Genomic DNA, 17355 nt, shown 5'->3' on the forward strand with positions numbered 1-17355 from the left:
CAGACTGAAAACTCATCTCTTTCGACTCCACTTCGAGCGATATAACTATTAACAAAGCACTTATATACTAATAAAGGACTGGCTTATCTAAAGCCAGTTGAGTAGCACTTGAAATGTTTTAGCTCTATGAAACCTGATGTACTTATATGATGCTGTTTTCTTCAAGTTTGTATTTTGTTGGTCGAACGCACTTATTGTAAGTCGCTTTGGATAAAAGCGTCAGCTAAATGCAATGTAATGTAATGTAATGTCTAGTGGTTACCTCTTTTTTAGCAATTGTTTGGACGGGAATAGAGCTCTCAAAGAAAACACAGGAATGGTCGGAGAGCGCAACATCAGTCACCACAAGCTTAGAGATGTTCAGACCCTTTGATACAATTAAGTCCAGGGTGTGCCCCTTATTGTGGGTCGGACCCTTCACATGCTGAGTCAGTTCATAATTATCGATAACAGAAAAACAGTTCTTTAGCCCCTCTGTCCTGGGGATTGTCAACATGGATATTAAAATCACCAACAATGACTAGAGGTCAAAGTCAATACACACTATAGACAGCAACTCGGTCAAATCATCTAAAAAGCTTGCACAGTATTTGGGTGGTCTGTAGATGTTTAGGAAAAGAGCTCAAGAGGAGCATTTTAACTGAAGGGCCACATATTCAAAAGAAGCAAAGTTTCCATACATAGTCTGCTTGCATTGAAATAAATCATTAAACAAAATAGCTACTCCACCCCCTTTCTTATTCTTGCCTGACTCATACAACTAAAGTTAGGAGGGGCCGATTGTATCAGAACAGCTGTGCTGTTGTGTTGGTCGAACCAAGTTTCAGTTAAAAACATAAAATCCAGATTGTGCTTGGGGATAAAATCATTGATTAAAAATGATTTACCTGCTAAAGACCTGACATTGAATAGAGCCAGTTTAAGTGTGTTCGATATACTGTCACTCTGATTGTTTGTGATAGACCGTGGAGTGCGTGGAATTACTGTTGAATTCGATACATTGAAACAGATGCTTTTGGATTTTCTGTCTGTAACCTGAGTCACCAACCTTCTGTGTATGTTGGTTATAACAGAAATGGGTCGCTGCACTGGCATAGAAGCCTCCGGTCGTTGGGTGGCGCCAGAGAGCGAGATGGCAGGTTTCAGCGGCATCAGTGAATAAAAATTGGTGGTAGAAAAGTTTCCAGAAGTGGAGACGGTGGCCTGAGATGACACTGCTGGAAAGGGGGGTGTGTGGGAATGGAGTGGGAATAGTCAGGGAGACGTCTGAACAGCGTGCTGCATGTTCGCCGCTAGCATGCGGCTACCCATCCTACTGGGGTGTACTCCATCATCCATGCGGGTCGGTCCCAAAATAGATAAAAATTGTCAATAAAACCTAAATTCTGGGCTCTGCAGGCAGATTAAAGCCAATTGTGGAGGCTGAGGATCCTACTAAAACGCCCACAGTACCAACCCTAACCCTAGCCCTAAGCCAAACCAATTAATCACTTGAAGATAACTTAATCTCCTTGTATTTATATATCCTGTCTTCTAACAGTCAGAAGCAGTGGTATTCTAATGAGGGCGAAACACTGTCTCTTTTTCTTTTTTTTGGTAGTTAAGAGTAAAGACTGTAAAACACACTGGCGTAAATCCCAGAGATTTGTTCAGAGCCTGGATCGGCAGAGATGTGTCGGAGACGCTTTCTGATCAGACACTTCGGAGGAGCAAATCCAGGAGGAAAAACAGAATCAGATCACCAGACATGATTCAGGAAACAAAAGCAAACCATGAAAAAGTATAAATCTGAATCAGAAAGTACAATGTTTGGATAAAAGAACTAAGCGTCTCAGTGGGAGCAGAACATTGGGACTCCACAAGTTGTTTACCAAACTACAGAAAGAGAGACCCAGCCCCACATGTTTGGGCTCTTTTGTACCTTCAGTGTCCTTCAGTGAAGTAGGACAAACTCAATTTTCAAGATCCATGTGAGCTCTTGTTCCTTCAGTTGGGAGGCTTCAGTATACAGGGTGCTTATTTTCACTCAACACAATACTGCATCACGTGTTCTAGAACTTTTTCTGCGCTGATTAAAAACAGGTGTTTTTCAAGTGAAAGCACATTTAATCCTAGGTAAAATTGAAAAATAAACATATAAATCCTGCTCAAGAATAAGACATGTGACAATGGAAAGAGTAGAAAATAACTGAGTCATGGACGAAGGTTGGAGAAAAAACTGCATTTTTGTGTGACAGAAAGTGGCTCCAGGAAAAGTCAGGGGACCACTTTGAAGGATGTGACATTTCATCTCCGAAATTGAGGGTGAAAACAGAAGCATCGGCAGATTGGGTTTTATCAAGTGAAACATTTAGAAGAAGTGAAGAAGTAAGAATAGGAGAAATCATGTTTGAGAGGGAATTCTCAAATCATCCGACAGCATCGAGCTGAAAATTAGAAGCTGGGAGAGTTGCTACTTGAGGAAGAGAAAAGAGCACAATGGATCAAATCAAAGTTTATTTTTATGGCCTTCCTCCACCTCAGAAACATATCCAGACTCCGGCCATCACTTTCTGACTCTGTTGCAGAGAAGCTCATTCACTGTTTCATTAGCTCCCGTCTGGACTATTGCAACGGACTCCTGTCCGGGGTTCCCAGCAAAGCTCACAGCTGAGAACACGCACCAATTCCTGGCAGCACATCACCCCCACTCTCTTCAACCTCCAAAGGCTCCCGGTCAAGTCCCTTATCACTTACAAACTCCTCCTCAACCCTCCATGCCCTCTCCCCTCAGTACCTCACAGATCTCCTCCACCCTTACATCCCGTCCCGCACCCTTCGATCCCCAGACTCCGGCCTGCTCTCCATTCCCCATTCACGCCTCCTCACCTTCGGGGACCGTGCCTTCGGGGATCATGCCTTCAGTGTCGCTTCAGTGTCCCCCTGTTTTATGTGAAAACAGGGGGCAGACTAGAGGAAAACTAAAAAAGTAGTTTTTTTATAGTTCCTTATATGTTTCTTCGTTAAGCGACCTTGGGTTGATGGAAGGCGCTATATAAATTAAAGTTATTATTATTATTATTATTATTATTATTAGCACCTTTGTCTCAGTGGGCTTTACAGATTAACAAACATAGATGACAGTGTAAAAGATTATAACAAATTATAAAAGACATGATAGAATGTGAAATAAAAATAAAATAGATACAAATTAAACTAGATAAAATACAACTAAAATACAATAAATAAAATACCATGAAATGTACATGGAAAAAATTAACCGTTGACTTTAATTAAATGTATTATGTCAACAAATGTCATATAAATGTATTAGGTTAGTTGAAAGCAATACTATTAAGTTGAGCCTAATATTTTTTTTACTTAAACTTAATACTATTGCTTTCAATTAACCATATACAGTTATGTGAAATCTGTTGACATAAAACATTTCATTAAAGTCAACATTTCAGTTTCTACAGTGTAGGGTTCAGCAGGAAAAGGTAATCTTAAACCAGCTTTAACTATAGGCCTTATTAAAAATAAATGTCTTCAACACTCTTAGAAGTTGGGATGAGAACTGTATTTGCAGAGTCTGGGGAGTGTAAAAACTGTTGCTTTGGTAAACATTAAAACAAATGTGTCAACAGTTTCCAAGCAATTGTAAGAGTTTAGTGAACTTTTGCATTTTTTGAGTTGGTGAAACGTACTTTTTTTGTTTTCCTTTACTCAAGAACGTGTTACTTTGCTAAAACTTAAAAACAATGTGTCAACAGTTTCCAAGCTATTTTAGGAGTTGGTTAAACTCACTAATGTGAATGTTTCACTGCATGTGAAAAGAGGAGTTGAGCCTACAATTAAAAGCCAAGATTTAAAGTGTAACCAATGCAAATAACATTCTGCTAAGAACCACATAAGACAAGAATAAATAAAGTAAATTATAAAGAGTTGCTGGAACCTATAATATACCACAAATTATTCCTGATTTTAATCCAACCCTTTAAATATTTGATAGCATTGCAACATTGCAGATTAACCAGATTTAAAAAAGGAAACGTTATGGACATGTTAATACATTTTAATAAAGTTTGATTTTTTCAAAACATTTTTCATAAAACAATAACAAGTTTGTTTGAAAGCACAACACATGAACATACTACATCGAGACGCATGATTATTACTTGATGGTTATTCCAACTGCATCTGTATCGTGGGCAGCGTATAACTTCATGCTGTGCATCACGAGCCTGTTGCACTTCAACCTCTGCTGTTCCCTGTATATACAAATGAAACACTAAATTGAGTACAAATCAGGACACACCATGTGTTTTCCTCAAAAATCAAATCCGTCTTGAAATCATAATGAGTATACAGCCAGTTTACATAGCTGTTAACAGACAGTAACAGAGGTGCTATTCACATGCATTACAAGGGGTTTAAGCCATCAAAAAAAGGCTGGTTTGCAAGAAAATGAACCACATAGTCATGAGATTGAGATGGTTCATAAAATGTCCAACTACTTATTTTTAACCCCACCTCATGCTCAGAGATTTATATAAAGTGGCACATGGGTCCTAGAATAAAAAGGACAGATGGTTATTTCAACTTTTATCTTGATAAGTGAGAGCGCAGGCCAGTCTTCATGAATGCAGGGCAAGGCACGTTTCTGTCCAAAGGTTCCATGATGGAGTCGATAATGTTTTAAAATATCACTTTGAGGGGTGACACTAATGCTGCATATTTTCATCTCCATCCCATCTGTGATTAAAAAAATAGAAATGGGTAAGTTTAAATTATGCTCATTATATTAGAATATAAATATAACACGTCTTGAATTAACCTCTGAAACAACAACTTTAGTCTGACTCACTCAAGGGCTTACCTAATGTGAACCTGAAGTCGATAGCAGGAGGCAAAATCAAGAGATTAAGAGAGGTGCACTGTTTTCTGGTGAGGCAAATAAAAGAAGAAAATAGTTACATGATGACAATGTAACAATCATTTCAGTAGAATTCATTAAAACATCTTTAATTAAATTAATGAAATCAAACGTAATTAAAACATAAGTATCATTTCAAACGGTATTGTATATATATACATTTATAAGGATGGCATTTATTAAGGATGGTATTGGTAGATACCAGTACAATTCCATGGTTCTCTACACAGCGGATCCTAATTACTTAAATATACACTCCTTTATCTTGTTTGCATACTGTCTGATATCTACTATATGTATTTCTCGCTAAATACTGCATTTTACTGGACTACAATGAACACATCTTGCTGACGTTATAAATCCATCCTCGCCTAATAGAGTGGCGAAGTCTCCCCTTCCGGTGGACCTCCATGGGACCTTATTTCGGAATAATTATGTATTGAAGTCAATGGAGAGAGAAAGATTATTTTTTGATCCCGTTTGAATTGTGCCAAAAATTACACATATGATGTTTGTCAATTTAAAAGATAATTTTGCCAGTCAAAAAAACAAAACTGTGAAGTAACACATTTGTTTGTGTGAAAAGCTGAATGAACAACATCTCTGGTCTCCCACAACAACACACGTCACCAAGATGGCCGTCACTACTGTCTTGCTAAACAAGGGAAAGACTACCCTCACTATCACCACAATGAAACACGTCCAAAAGAATGTCATGCAAAGCTGCCTGCCTGCCTTCCTTTGATTTTCTCTGAACTGCCTGGTCTTTTTAATGTCAACCATTTGTGCAGATAGCATGAAGTAGAAAAAGATCGCCGATGCTAATGTAGCGTTAGCATTTCTCCCCCGGGCTTAAATTGTGTATTATAGAATGATCACACCGGTGTGACAGTACTCTTCAAAGGGTTCACGAAATATGACTACTACTCTTACTGTTTAACATTTTGGGTTACTTCATGTTACTTCATGTTAAAGAGCAACTTGCAGTTTTTTTTTTTTCTACATTTATGCTTAAACTTGCTTGAAAATTACAATTAAAAAGGTGAATGCAGGATTTGATATGTTTTACGAGACATAAGGGCAGGAATTCAGAGGGAAAGGAGCAATTTTGAGCTCTGCTCTTAAAAACGGCTTTTTTTTAAGGTCATACGTCAAACGCGTCATATTACATCACAAAGGGGACACATCTCCGCTCTCTGACCGCGGGAATAGTTAGTAGTTGCGTTGAGCAGTTGTGTTGAGCGGTTGTGTTTTATTGAGCTGGTATTTTTCGGTAGTTCTACATTGTATTTCACCATTTGTAATCATGGTGCAGTATTGTGTTTGTGCAGGTTGCACAAATACCAGCCTGTCAGGACATCGAGTCCACTATTTCCCTAACAGGAAAAGAAAGCTAGCTAGCTTTCGGTAGTGTAGGTAACGTAGTGTGGATTTGCATTAGGTATTGAGAGATACGGCTGATACTTGCGCATTAGTTTCTGTTATGGATCAGTATCAACAGTCCTGCCAGTAACGTTACTATATTATCAATGCTACTTTAGTTATAGCCTGATATATGATAGCTAACTTTACAATGTTGAGATGTGACGTTAGCTAACATTCTGTAGCTAATGCCGATCACTGACCAAGATTCCGGATTAACTGGTTCCCTTGTTAACTGGTTTCCCGATCAACTGGGGTGATTTTCGATCGCTTCTTCTGTCGTTTACATACATCTTTTGTTATATTTGGCTCGGTAGGAAGACTTTGATGCACATTCAGTACCAGTGTGTGACGTTGTGGTTGCGATGGAGATATCCGGACGCGAACAGCGGGGACTACAAAAAGAAAAACGATTTGACTGGGTATGTCCAAATCATTGCAAGCTCCAATAAATCATTTAAACCAGCTATTGTTGCCAGACTTATTACTGAATATCGTTCTTAATATGATACCAAGTCCATCTGAGACCTGTGTACACCTTCAGACAACCTCCAAGCAGTAGCGTGGCGTGGGGAAAAAATTAGGGGAAGCCAATAATACGTCCTTTCTTTTGGGGTGGGGGGGGGGTGTGGTGGTCAATGTAATAACGTAGCCAGATGAGTGATTACAGCGCCCGGTATCATTTTACACACATTTGTATCATACAGATGCAGGACTTACACACGCCGGTTATCTGACCGACAGGTCCGCACGCACTCTCCAGCCGAAACTCTAATAAGCATTCATTCACAAACTAAATCAGGAGACCTTTAACGTTTTACGTCCGGTTCGCTCCTTAGTTCCTCGCTGTACACGGCTCCAGTTTGGGCATTGGCCTGTCATCAGATTGTATTTGTTGTTGCTGCTGCAGCGGAAGTTTAGTCCAATTATTTTTGATTAAATACTCCAAATCTCCACCCTCCATAATTGCACTTGCTTCAGTTGCTTGCTACTTTCTAACGGCGGTGTAAGTGGTGCAGTGACGCTATCTATCTTCTATCGATTAGATTTATCATTCGAAAATTATAAAAGTAGGATAGACATGTGGATATTATCCGACTGAACAAAATGTGCATTCACCTAACAGGTTCGTTTTCCACTGACCTTTTTTCGAGCTATTTTCCAAAATCCTATGGAGAAATCCCATTGCTTTTTTGTCGAGGGAAACCGAGCGCAGCTTACTTCCGCTTTTTGGGACGCGTCACTGCACCACTAAATTGATGCAATTTGATTGGATTGTGAGGCAAGGGAAGCCAGCCGCCTCTGGCTTCCCTTGGCATGGCCCTGACCAATCACAGGTTGGCAGGGACATGACGTGAGCCTCATCTGATTGGTCAATCCCTCCATTTTTTTTCACCAAGGGAAGCAAATTTCGGCTGGCCTCCTCTCGCAACAGAGAGTGCAATCTACTGTTTCACCATAACATCTAGAGGGGCGCTGTTTCACTCTTTGTAAAATACTCAATGAGAATGGGGGAGAGACGGGCCGGCAGCAACACACAACAATGAATTTCCGAAACTAAACGAAGTGTTTTTATTTATTTATTAAAATTATAACTATAATCCGAAAAAACAGGGGAAGCCTGGCTTCCCTTGGCCTCCAGGAGAAAACGCCACTGCCTCCAAGTGAAGCATGCGTAGTTTACTCACAGTTTGAAAGCAGCGTGGAGAAGTCTTCAGCTGTGGTAAGCTGTGATCCGCTCGAATAAATCATTAAAACCAGCTATTGTTGCCCGATTTATCACTGAATATCGTTCCTAATGTGATACTAAGTCCATCTGAGACCTGTGTGTACACCTTCAGACAGCCTCCAAGTGAAGCACACGGTGTTTACTCACAGTTTGAAAGCAGCGTGGAGAAGTCCTTCATCTCCGTTAAACTGTTCCCTGTTCCCTGGGCGGATCTGGGACCCGCCCAGGGTAAACTGTGACGACTACTGTGGCTATCTACCAGCGATCATGTTTAATATGAAAGACTACACACACATGTATCCCTTATAAAAACAGTATTCTGCAGCACTCATCCAGATAAGATGTGACTGCTAACTCGTTTTGCAAAGATAGCAGCAGAAATGTCATTGCTGCATGTGCAGGGATACTTAGACTTTAAAATGCTGATGGGTCATTAATGTTGGTCTCGGCAAACAATATTAAGAATCCTCTATTCAAACTACATAATATTCAGTGTGCATCGACATAAAAATAACAAAAAAGTTCATGCTGGACTCAAACCCGAGTCCCAAAAGCAAGAATCACTCGAGTCCTGCGCGTTATGAGTGCGCCACGGACCTTTCTTCTAATCCTTGGCTGCTCCTGGTGTGTTGGACACCTAGCAGGCTCATAATTATAAGGTTGTGGTCCATCATATGCATTTGAATATACATGTTCAACTTCTTCTGTGTCGAATCTAGCGAGCCGTGAGCTTTATACCTAGGCCCTCTGACCCCCACCCCTTCCCTTGAAATGAAGGAAAAAAAAGAGTCATTACGTCACAGCGTATTCTTCAGCGGAATATCAAAACAACGGCCCGGGGTGCAAAACGCATCAATGAAAGCGACCCTCTACCACACAAAACAACACCTGTGAACCCAATTTGTGTTATTTGACATTGAAAATAATATTGCATTGTGTTTGTTACTTTCGTTGCAGTTGTATGTGTGTAATTTGGCATGCTTTTATTTTGAAGGCGAGTTCACGCCGTTGTCAGGAAATTGTTGTTGCTATGGAAACAAGAAAAAAGTTTCACAGCGGGCGGAACTTGTCATAAAGTCCACAATAATAAAACCCATCCATTTAGAGGGAAGATATGATTGGTCAATTGTACTGTAATTTGACATTACTCTCTCGTTCAGTTACTATAGCGGGCCCTCTGTGAATCGCAGAGAGGGCCAGACGAGCTTCTTTCATGTAACCCTTCACATTCAAACAGAGACTGAACAGGCAGATTTTCGAAGGATTTATTTCTTTGGAAATTCGATTTTAAATACAATTAAATCAAGTTTTTTTTCGGTAAAACTAATGAAAAATATAACAAAAATAATATTAAAAATATATATATTTAAAAAAATATATATATATTTTTAATGTTTTTAAATATTATTTTTTTGAATATCTTAGGCCCTCACAGAGGGCCTAGAGCAGTGGTTTTTTGAGTACTGTACCCCCAAAGCATTTCAAGCTAACCTAAAGTACCCCCTACTACGCAATCAATCGTGGTGATCCCCAGGATATATTAATAGTCTATATATTGTGGCAGACCGTGTGTGTGTGTGTGTGTGTGTGTGTGTGTGTGTGTGTGTGTGTGTGTGTGTGTGTGTGTGTGTGTGTGTGTGTGTGTGTGTGTGTGTGTGTGTGTGTGTGTGTGTGTGTGTGTGTGTGTGTGTGTGTGTGTGTGTGTGTGTGTGTGTGTGTGTGTGTGTGTGTGTGTGTGTGTGTGTGTGTGTGTGTGCAGTGGCAGCTAATATCAGACCCGGGCCGGGGGGCGGGGCCACATGACCGGGCCCTTTAAACCCAATAAAGCTTGACATTATATTGGGAGTCCGGGGTGGTAATCTGACGCTCGTGCGTAAAAAGTCGCTCAGTCAAGATTACAATTTATGAATTTACGGATGTCAGTGTGAAGCAGGAGCTGTTTATGTTCTGACCCACCGTCTTCACAAAGTGACTGAAACAGTCTATGATTCAAAGGCCTGGACTGTATGAAGTTGATCACTTTTACGGCATCATTCAAAACATCGTTTAACTCTGGAATCATTCTCTTGCTAGCTAATGCTTCTCGGTGAATCATGCAATGTAACGTCAGGGTTTACCTTTTTTATGTGGGCCATTAATCCATTTACTCTGCCTGTCATCGCCGCAGCGCCGTCTGTGCACACATGAGAGCAGGCTTTCCAATCCAGCTTGTGTTGAGAGAAAAAATTGTCAATAACGTTAAAAACGTCCTGTCCGGTAGTTCTCCCTGTGAGTTTCTTGCAAAACAGAATGTGCTCGTTCATCTCCAAAGTGTCTTTGTAACGCACAAACGCAATCAGTTGTGCTTCCCCACTGACATCCATTGATTCGTCCAACTGCAAAGCGAACGTACCAGACGCTTTACATTTTTCCACCACTTGGTCAATAATGTCAATTCCCATGTCGTCGATCCGATGGCACACAGTATTATTTGACAACGGCACTTTCTTCAGGACATCAGCTGCTTTCTTATCGAGCATAGTTTCTGTGAGAATTATAGCAGCAGGCAAGATTAGCTCTTCGGCTATGGTGAATGGCTTTTTCGATTTAACAACGAGTAGCGACACGGCATAAGATTGAATTTTTCTTGGGTTCCCTTAAATTCAGCCAGCTTTTGGTGGAAAAACTCTGCAGGCTTACCCACACAGGCGGGATGTCTAGTACTAAGGTGCCGATGTAAATGGGATGGTTTCATGCTATTATTAGAAAGCACGTCGCCACAGATGAAACACATTGGCTGCGGTGGCTCTGTAGTTGTAACCGTAAACCCGGAGAGCACATAATGTTCACCAAACTGACGATTCTTCACCTTCTCTGTTTTCATTTTCTTGAGACCGGGTTCTCCTGATTCAGCAGTATCACCTGTGCTGTTGTTTCTGGATGAACCAGCTCGACTCAGCCATTGATCCATAATGATTATGTTAACAGAAATGTTGATCTCAATAAACACCAGCGCATTCACTTGATAGGATGTTGATATTTTGCTAGTTAGCAAGAAACCAGCGCGCCACTATAATGTTGATGATGATGATGTAAGACCTGACAGTCCGGCGGGAAACTGAACGCCGCGCAAATAATAATATATAGCCAGCAAATTATTACTTAATTTGAATGCCCCCAATTGTGGTTACATTATTACAGAATATGCATTATTCCTTATTTGGGTACAGTTTTCCTGTAAAAATGTTAATAAAAAAAAATCTAAAATCAATTTTCTTTTTTTTTCTTTACTTTTTTTTTTTACTTTTCAAAATCTTTTCACGTACCCCCTGGGGACCACCCACGTACCGCTAGGGGTATGCATACTCCCAGTTGGGAAACACTGGCCTAGAGGGCCCTGACGGCTCGCCACTGTAGCATTGGGATCCATGTTTATTAATACGTTACACCGGCCGCTCTCCCCCTTGTTTCCCCTTTGTTACGTCACACGCGGGAGGTCACGTGGGGAGGCTTTTTTGATGCGGAAGTAAAAATGTCTTACAAAAACGACGCCAGATGTCACTGTAGTGTATATTTATTTATAGTTTTTTGAAAATCTAGTGTATACATCATTTTCCTACACATTTATTCACAGGTGTCTTTAACCTGGAAGTTGCTCTTTAAGGCTAATAAAAATGACAAGGCTAAGGCTGTAATGCTAACTAACGTGCTTGCTACTAGCTAGGTAGCTAACTTGATCCAGCCACTCCTGATCCTTTCATCAGACGGGAAGCGAAAGAACGAGTAAGACCCATTGCTGGTATGATAACAACCTGGTAATACGCACACAGGCATCTTGTTAAAGTTATCTTAGCTATCTCTTATATTTTGCAGAGGAAAACAATTGTGACATCACTTATGTGACTCTGGGATTTGTAGTCTTTCTAGTTGCATATTTTTCATAGTCTTATATTAGTTTTACGACAAACTGTGCCTTTTTTGACATGGAAATTCTTTTTTAAGATTGACAAACATCATACTGTATGTGTAATTCATGGCACAATTCAAACGGGATCGAAAGATAAGTTTTCTCTCTCCATTGACTTCAATACATAATTTTTCCGAAATAAGGTCCCATGGACCGGAAGTAGATGCACGGCAGGAGAGCCTCTGAGCCCCGCGGCCGCATCACGGTGACGGTGCCCGGCCAATGCTTAAATGCTTGGGGAATATAAAGAGAGCTGCATTGTTGCAGGACAGTTTGTCTCTGCCTGCCACAGTTTGAGGGAATCGGAATAAGCTGATACACCAGGTCTCACATCTCATATATCTTATGTATATATATCATATTCTATTTTGTATTAATGTATTATATGAATGAAATGTATTCCTTGTAAGAAAAAAACCAAAACATGTTCTTGCTTAACGTTCAAATTCTTAGCAGTTTGTTTATAACTGTTTATTTGTGTGTATTTGTGTATAGATGTTGCAACTATACAGAGCTTTGGCCATACTATATGTAACTATGTTCATGCTAATAAAGCTATTGAATTTAATTGAATTGAATACAAGAAAAGCAAATAACACTTGCTAGTTAAAAAGCAGTAATTAATAACTCAGGTGGTATTGCTTACTTGTTTTACGATGATTTGAAGTAGTTCAGAAGCAGGCACATGTACAGCTGCCGCAGAATCGCTGTAAAGAGGAACCGGAAGTCTCACACCGCGGTATTCTCGTTTGAGGGCGTGTCATGACCATGGCGTTGACAAAAGCAATTTTATGAAGTTTTCCAAAACATATTTATAAGAAAGTTCAGAAAATGTGACTATTCATTTATAAATTAATGAGTTCTTAACACATGTTCTCATTGTTACTTAAAGGTGGGGTAGGTAAGTTTGAGAAACCGGCTCGAGATACACTTTTTGTTATATTCCATGGAATGCTCTTAACATCACGATAGCAAGTGCTTTGACAAAAAATCCATAAAAAAATGTCATCTGTGGAAGCCGTAGTACTTTAAAAAGCACGACCAATCATTTTAGCCGGCCCGGCTAAAATAACTGGATGGTATTCGTGTGTGTTGGAGGAGGGGCTCTGTAATTAAGTAGCATATTTCTTCCGGCTGTGTATTTTCAAATCCTAGCGCACTCGAGCTGGTTTCTCCAAAATTACCTACCCCACCTTTAAGTGTTACTTATTTAAATGCACATTGAAAAAAAATCCATTTAGGGCAAATAAATTACATTAGAAAATAGAGTTGTGTTGACTTCACCATCGGAACCGTTTTTACAGTGTACCAGAGTGTCTGTGCTAGAATCCGGTAGAATGTGTGGAAAAAGCGTGGATCCGTCCTTAGCTGGAAGCAACATGTTGGTTCAGCAGGTTCGTGCTGTAACAGTTTAAACATGGCAGCGTCTGCAGTCTTTGGTGCCCCCGCGGCACTCCACTGAACCCACTTTGTAGTCCCAGCTGCCACGGAGGCTGTTAATGTTGGACCTTTGTGTAATGTGGTACCAGCACACATTCTGGGAGAGCACTGCAGGTTGTGTGGTACAAGTTTTGTTGACCACATCTGGAACTTTCATGGAGGTCCAGAGCAGAATATTTGTCATATGGATTAATGTTTCAAAACACAGCTGATCGACAGATTTGTTCAGTAGGTTATTTTGCTTTGTGGTGATTCCAAAAGCGTTCAAGATAGACATTGTTACGGTAAGAGTTGAGAAGTCAATGTCTGCTTTTATGGCTAGTAACCAAAACGTCTGTGCTTCCACAATACGACGAAAAGTCTTGAATTTTAAATGGTCTGCAAAAGCTAAAATCCCACAGTTCACGCCAGAGGGAGTCCCTCCCTCACTTGTAAGTGATAGGCTAAGGGGTGGGACATCTCTAAATGGTTGACAAAACCCTAACCGGCAGGATAACCAATCAGAGCAGACTGGGCTCTGGTTTCATACAGAGGGTGAAAAGAGGCGCTGCAGTGGCGGTTCTAGCTGATATGATGCCCTGGGTGGTGCATCCCCCCCCTGGCATGAATATACAAAATGATAGGTTATATGAATAAATAAAAAGACGCATCAAATTCAGAATTAAATAAATGTATTGCTCAAATGTCACCAACACACAGATAGAACAATATGTACAATCAAAATAACTACTGAAATGAAATAACAGTATCACAAAATAAGCATGAATATAACATACATTAATACATACAAAAATATATAAGTTATAGAATGACAATACTAAATTTAACAAATCAAACCGAACAGAACACACGTTAAATAACATATTTACAGAATTAGACATCTCTAAGTTCAACTCCCAAACTGCCCTCTACAATCTGACCTTCCTTGCCTTCTTTGATGCAAAGTCATCAATAAAAAATGGAAAAAAAGGACTTGTCAGTACAATTACCTTTGAGGTGTTCGCTAAATGAAGGTGACTAAATCAATAACGGTTATCGTGGTTGTTTATAACGTTTTTATTGCAGGGCTACCTCATTCCTGTAGGCCGACTCGTCTCCTCCTGAGATGAGCCCCACCACAGTGGTGTCGTCAGCAAACTTGAAGATGATGTTCTCTGGGTGGGCCGGACTGCAGTCGTGGGTGTAGAGCGAGTACAGGAGAGGGCTCAGCACACAGCCCTGAGGAGAGCCGGTGCTGAGAGTGCGGGTGGAGGAATGATGGGGGCCAAGTCTCACACGCTGGGGGCGGTTAGTGAGGAAATCTTTGATCCAGGAACAGGTGGGTTGGGGAAGGCCTAGGTATGATAGTTTGCAAACTAGAATGTCCGGGATGATTGTGTTGAACGCTGAGCTGTAGTCAATAAAGAGCAATCTGACGTAGCTCCCACGATGCTCCAGGTTGCTCAGTGCAGAGTGGAGAGCTATGGCTATGGCATCAGTGGATCTATTTGCTCTGTAGGCAAACTGGTGTGGGTCGAGAGTGGGGGTAAGGCAGGCCTTTATGTGATGTAACACCAGCCTCTCAAAACACTTCATGATCACAGGTGTGAGTGCAATGGGGTGGTAGTCATTAAGACTGTCTGTGGTTGCTTTCTTAGGAACAGGAATGATAGTGGCAGTTTTAAGGCAAGGTGGGATAACAGCGAGTTTCAGGAAGGGATTAAAAATGCTGGTGAAGGCCTGTGAGAGCTGGTTGGCACATGCTCTGAGCACCTTCCCAGGTACTCCATCTGGAACAGCAGCCTTCCTGGGGTTCACTGCTTTGAGCACCCGTCTCACATCATGCTCCTCCACAGTAAGTGAGGGGGTGCTGGAGGCGGTTGGGGGCTGGGGTATAGTTGCTGATTGCTGCTGTGGTGTCTCGAAGCGAGCAAAGACGCAGTTCAGTTCCTCTGCTAGCGACACGCTTGAGTCCCCAGTTGCCGTGTCACACCCCCTGTAGTTGGTTATGTTCTTAATGCCCTGCCACACCTGCCTAGGGTTGTTGATTGTGAGGTGGTCCTCAATCCTTATTTTTTAGTCTGTCTTGGCTTTTGTAATTCCTCTCCTCAGGGCGGCTCGAGCAGAGGAATTACAAAAGCCAAGACAGACTACAAAATATGGATTGAGATGTTACAGGTGGATACCTTTTATCTTTTGAGCGTTTCTCTCCTTTTATTTTTAAACTGCGCACCTGATGCCTTGTGCCTTTTTTTCTCCATCACCGTAGGAATTCATTTTCGACCCGAGAATCAATGCATAGTGTACCCCTCCCCAACACTGTCAACTACAGGTCAAGACTATACCAAGTTGCCATAGTTAGTAAATAAATAAAACTTTATTTTTTCGTACAACCCAGGCCAGGAAATAAATATATCTGCAAAACTATTTATATTGTATGAATGATTTCGGTGGCATTTCGAGGCGTGATTTGACTAACTTTATAAACATCGAAAGTTTTTATTTGATAGAGATAGTGTACCAGCCGCCCCCCTTTCTCGCCCCCATAGTGAGGCGACCTGAGATCACCCTCGCCCTTCTGTGAGTGTGAGACCTTCCATCAGCTGCCTGCTTTCATAAGGGTGGCCGCGCGCGATAACAACATGTTTTTACACCCCAATTCTTTTTTTCATTGCGCTTGTGCCTCACCCTTCAAAATGCCACCCTGGGGCTCTGCCCATGTTGCCCATATCAATATCCGCCACTGACAGGCAGTATGAGAAAAATAAAGAGCTTTTTGAACATTAAAGGAGACATGTCACAGTGGAGGCAAACAATACTAATATGAACCTGATATGGGGATTATGGACCCCTTTAAAAACATATACAGCTTTTTACATTTTTTACACCTATTCACTATTTTATCAGACACATGTTGTCGCTGTACGCCATTGGATAGAAATGTATGTGAATATGTAATCTGTAATAATCTGCAATTGACGTATAAGTATTGAATTTAAGATCAGATAAAGACAAGATAATTCTTTGTTTATGCCCATAAGGGAACTGTAATGACACATGATAAATATATAAAAGAAAATGTCATAATAATCATATAAACCTTTCTACACTCAATATTAAAACGCAAGCAATAAAGAAGCACCTGGTGTGTAAAAGAAGCTGTTTGGGTAACATTAAAACCTAAGATTAAATACTCAATTAAATAGCTACTAACTGCTGCTGGAAATACTGATCTGTGCATTCATACCAACATAGTTATATATGATGGCTCATGACTTGTTGAATTAGTATGAATGTCGTAGTGCCACTTAAAGCCAAACACTGTTGGATATAAGCTTCTCTGAAACGGTCAGAAACTTTGACCGTTTCTCCTCGCATGTGAGATCTTTCCACCGCTGCACCGGCACAGAATCACAGTCACCAGTCTGAGGGCTCGCCAGCTCAGAAGACCTGACCAACCGGAGCCAAATTTACCAGCGCTTGGCTGCCGTCCAGCCCGATTCTTCCGCGTTTTCCTGGGTTGCAGCCAGCCTGCGGGCCAGTGCCAGCCCCACTGAGTGCTGGGGGAGCTTTGTTTTCATGGCCCTTCTGCTTTATTGAATGGGCTCCACGAGGCTGGGGGGTGGTGCACCGTGCTAACACTGCCAGGGAGATACTCTAGGTGCAGTACGCTCACGGGTCATCTGGCTAAAAATATTTGCATCGAAAGGTGCACCTTGAAACGAAAAAGCCTCCACCAAACGGCAGATTATTTTAGCTGAGTAAAAGTCGCTTTCATGCTAAGTGAGTTTCATGACACCTGGGCCTATACAACATGATTAAAAAACAACTGTATCATTTAAAGAATGAATAGGCATTAAGAGAAGATAATGATTCTTAAGAAATCTTGCTGGTCTGTGTCTTTGGCACTGAGAAACCTCCCTG

The 17355-nt window shown here is 41.0% G+C and overlaps 1 protein-coding gene and 1 long non-coding RNA gene across 6 annotated transcripts in view; one reads left to right on the forward strand and one right to left on the reverse strand.

Moving 5' to 3' along the window:
* LOC307021948 (zinc fingers and homeoboxes protein 2-like) overlaps nt 1–17355 on the forward strand; it is a 207550-nt gene that overhangs the window by 60708 nt on the left and 129487 nt on the right. The window lies entirely within an intron of this gene.
* On the reverse strand, nt 3986–8954 carry LOC307023191. Of its 3 annotated transcripts, none has more exons than XR_013803619.1 (3): nt 7481–8016; nt 4859–4923; nt 3986–4734 (listed from the first exon to the last, which is right to left on the reverse strand). It is a non-coding gene; the product is annotated as an uncharacterized lncRNA (long non-coding RNA). The 3 variants fall into 3 exon arrangements; XR_013803620.1 differs by lacking the exon at nt 7481–8016 and adding an exon at nt 8214–8954 and having other exon boundaries at nt 3987–4734; XR_013803621.1 differs by lacking the exon at nt 7481–8016 and adding an exon at nt 8026–8201 and having other exon boundaries at nt 3987–4734.

The sequence above is a fragment of the Notothenia rossii genome, assembly GCF_949606895.1.
Source record: "Notothenia rossii genome assembly, chromosome: 10".
NCBI lineage: Eukaryota > Metazoa > Chordata > Actinopteri > Perciformes > Nototheniidae > Notothenia > Notothenia rossii.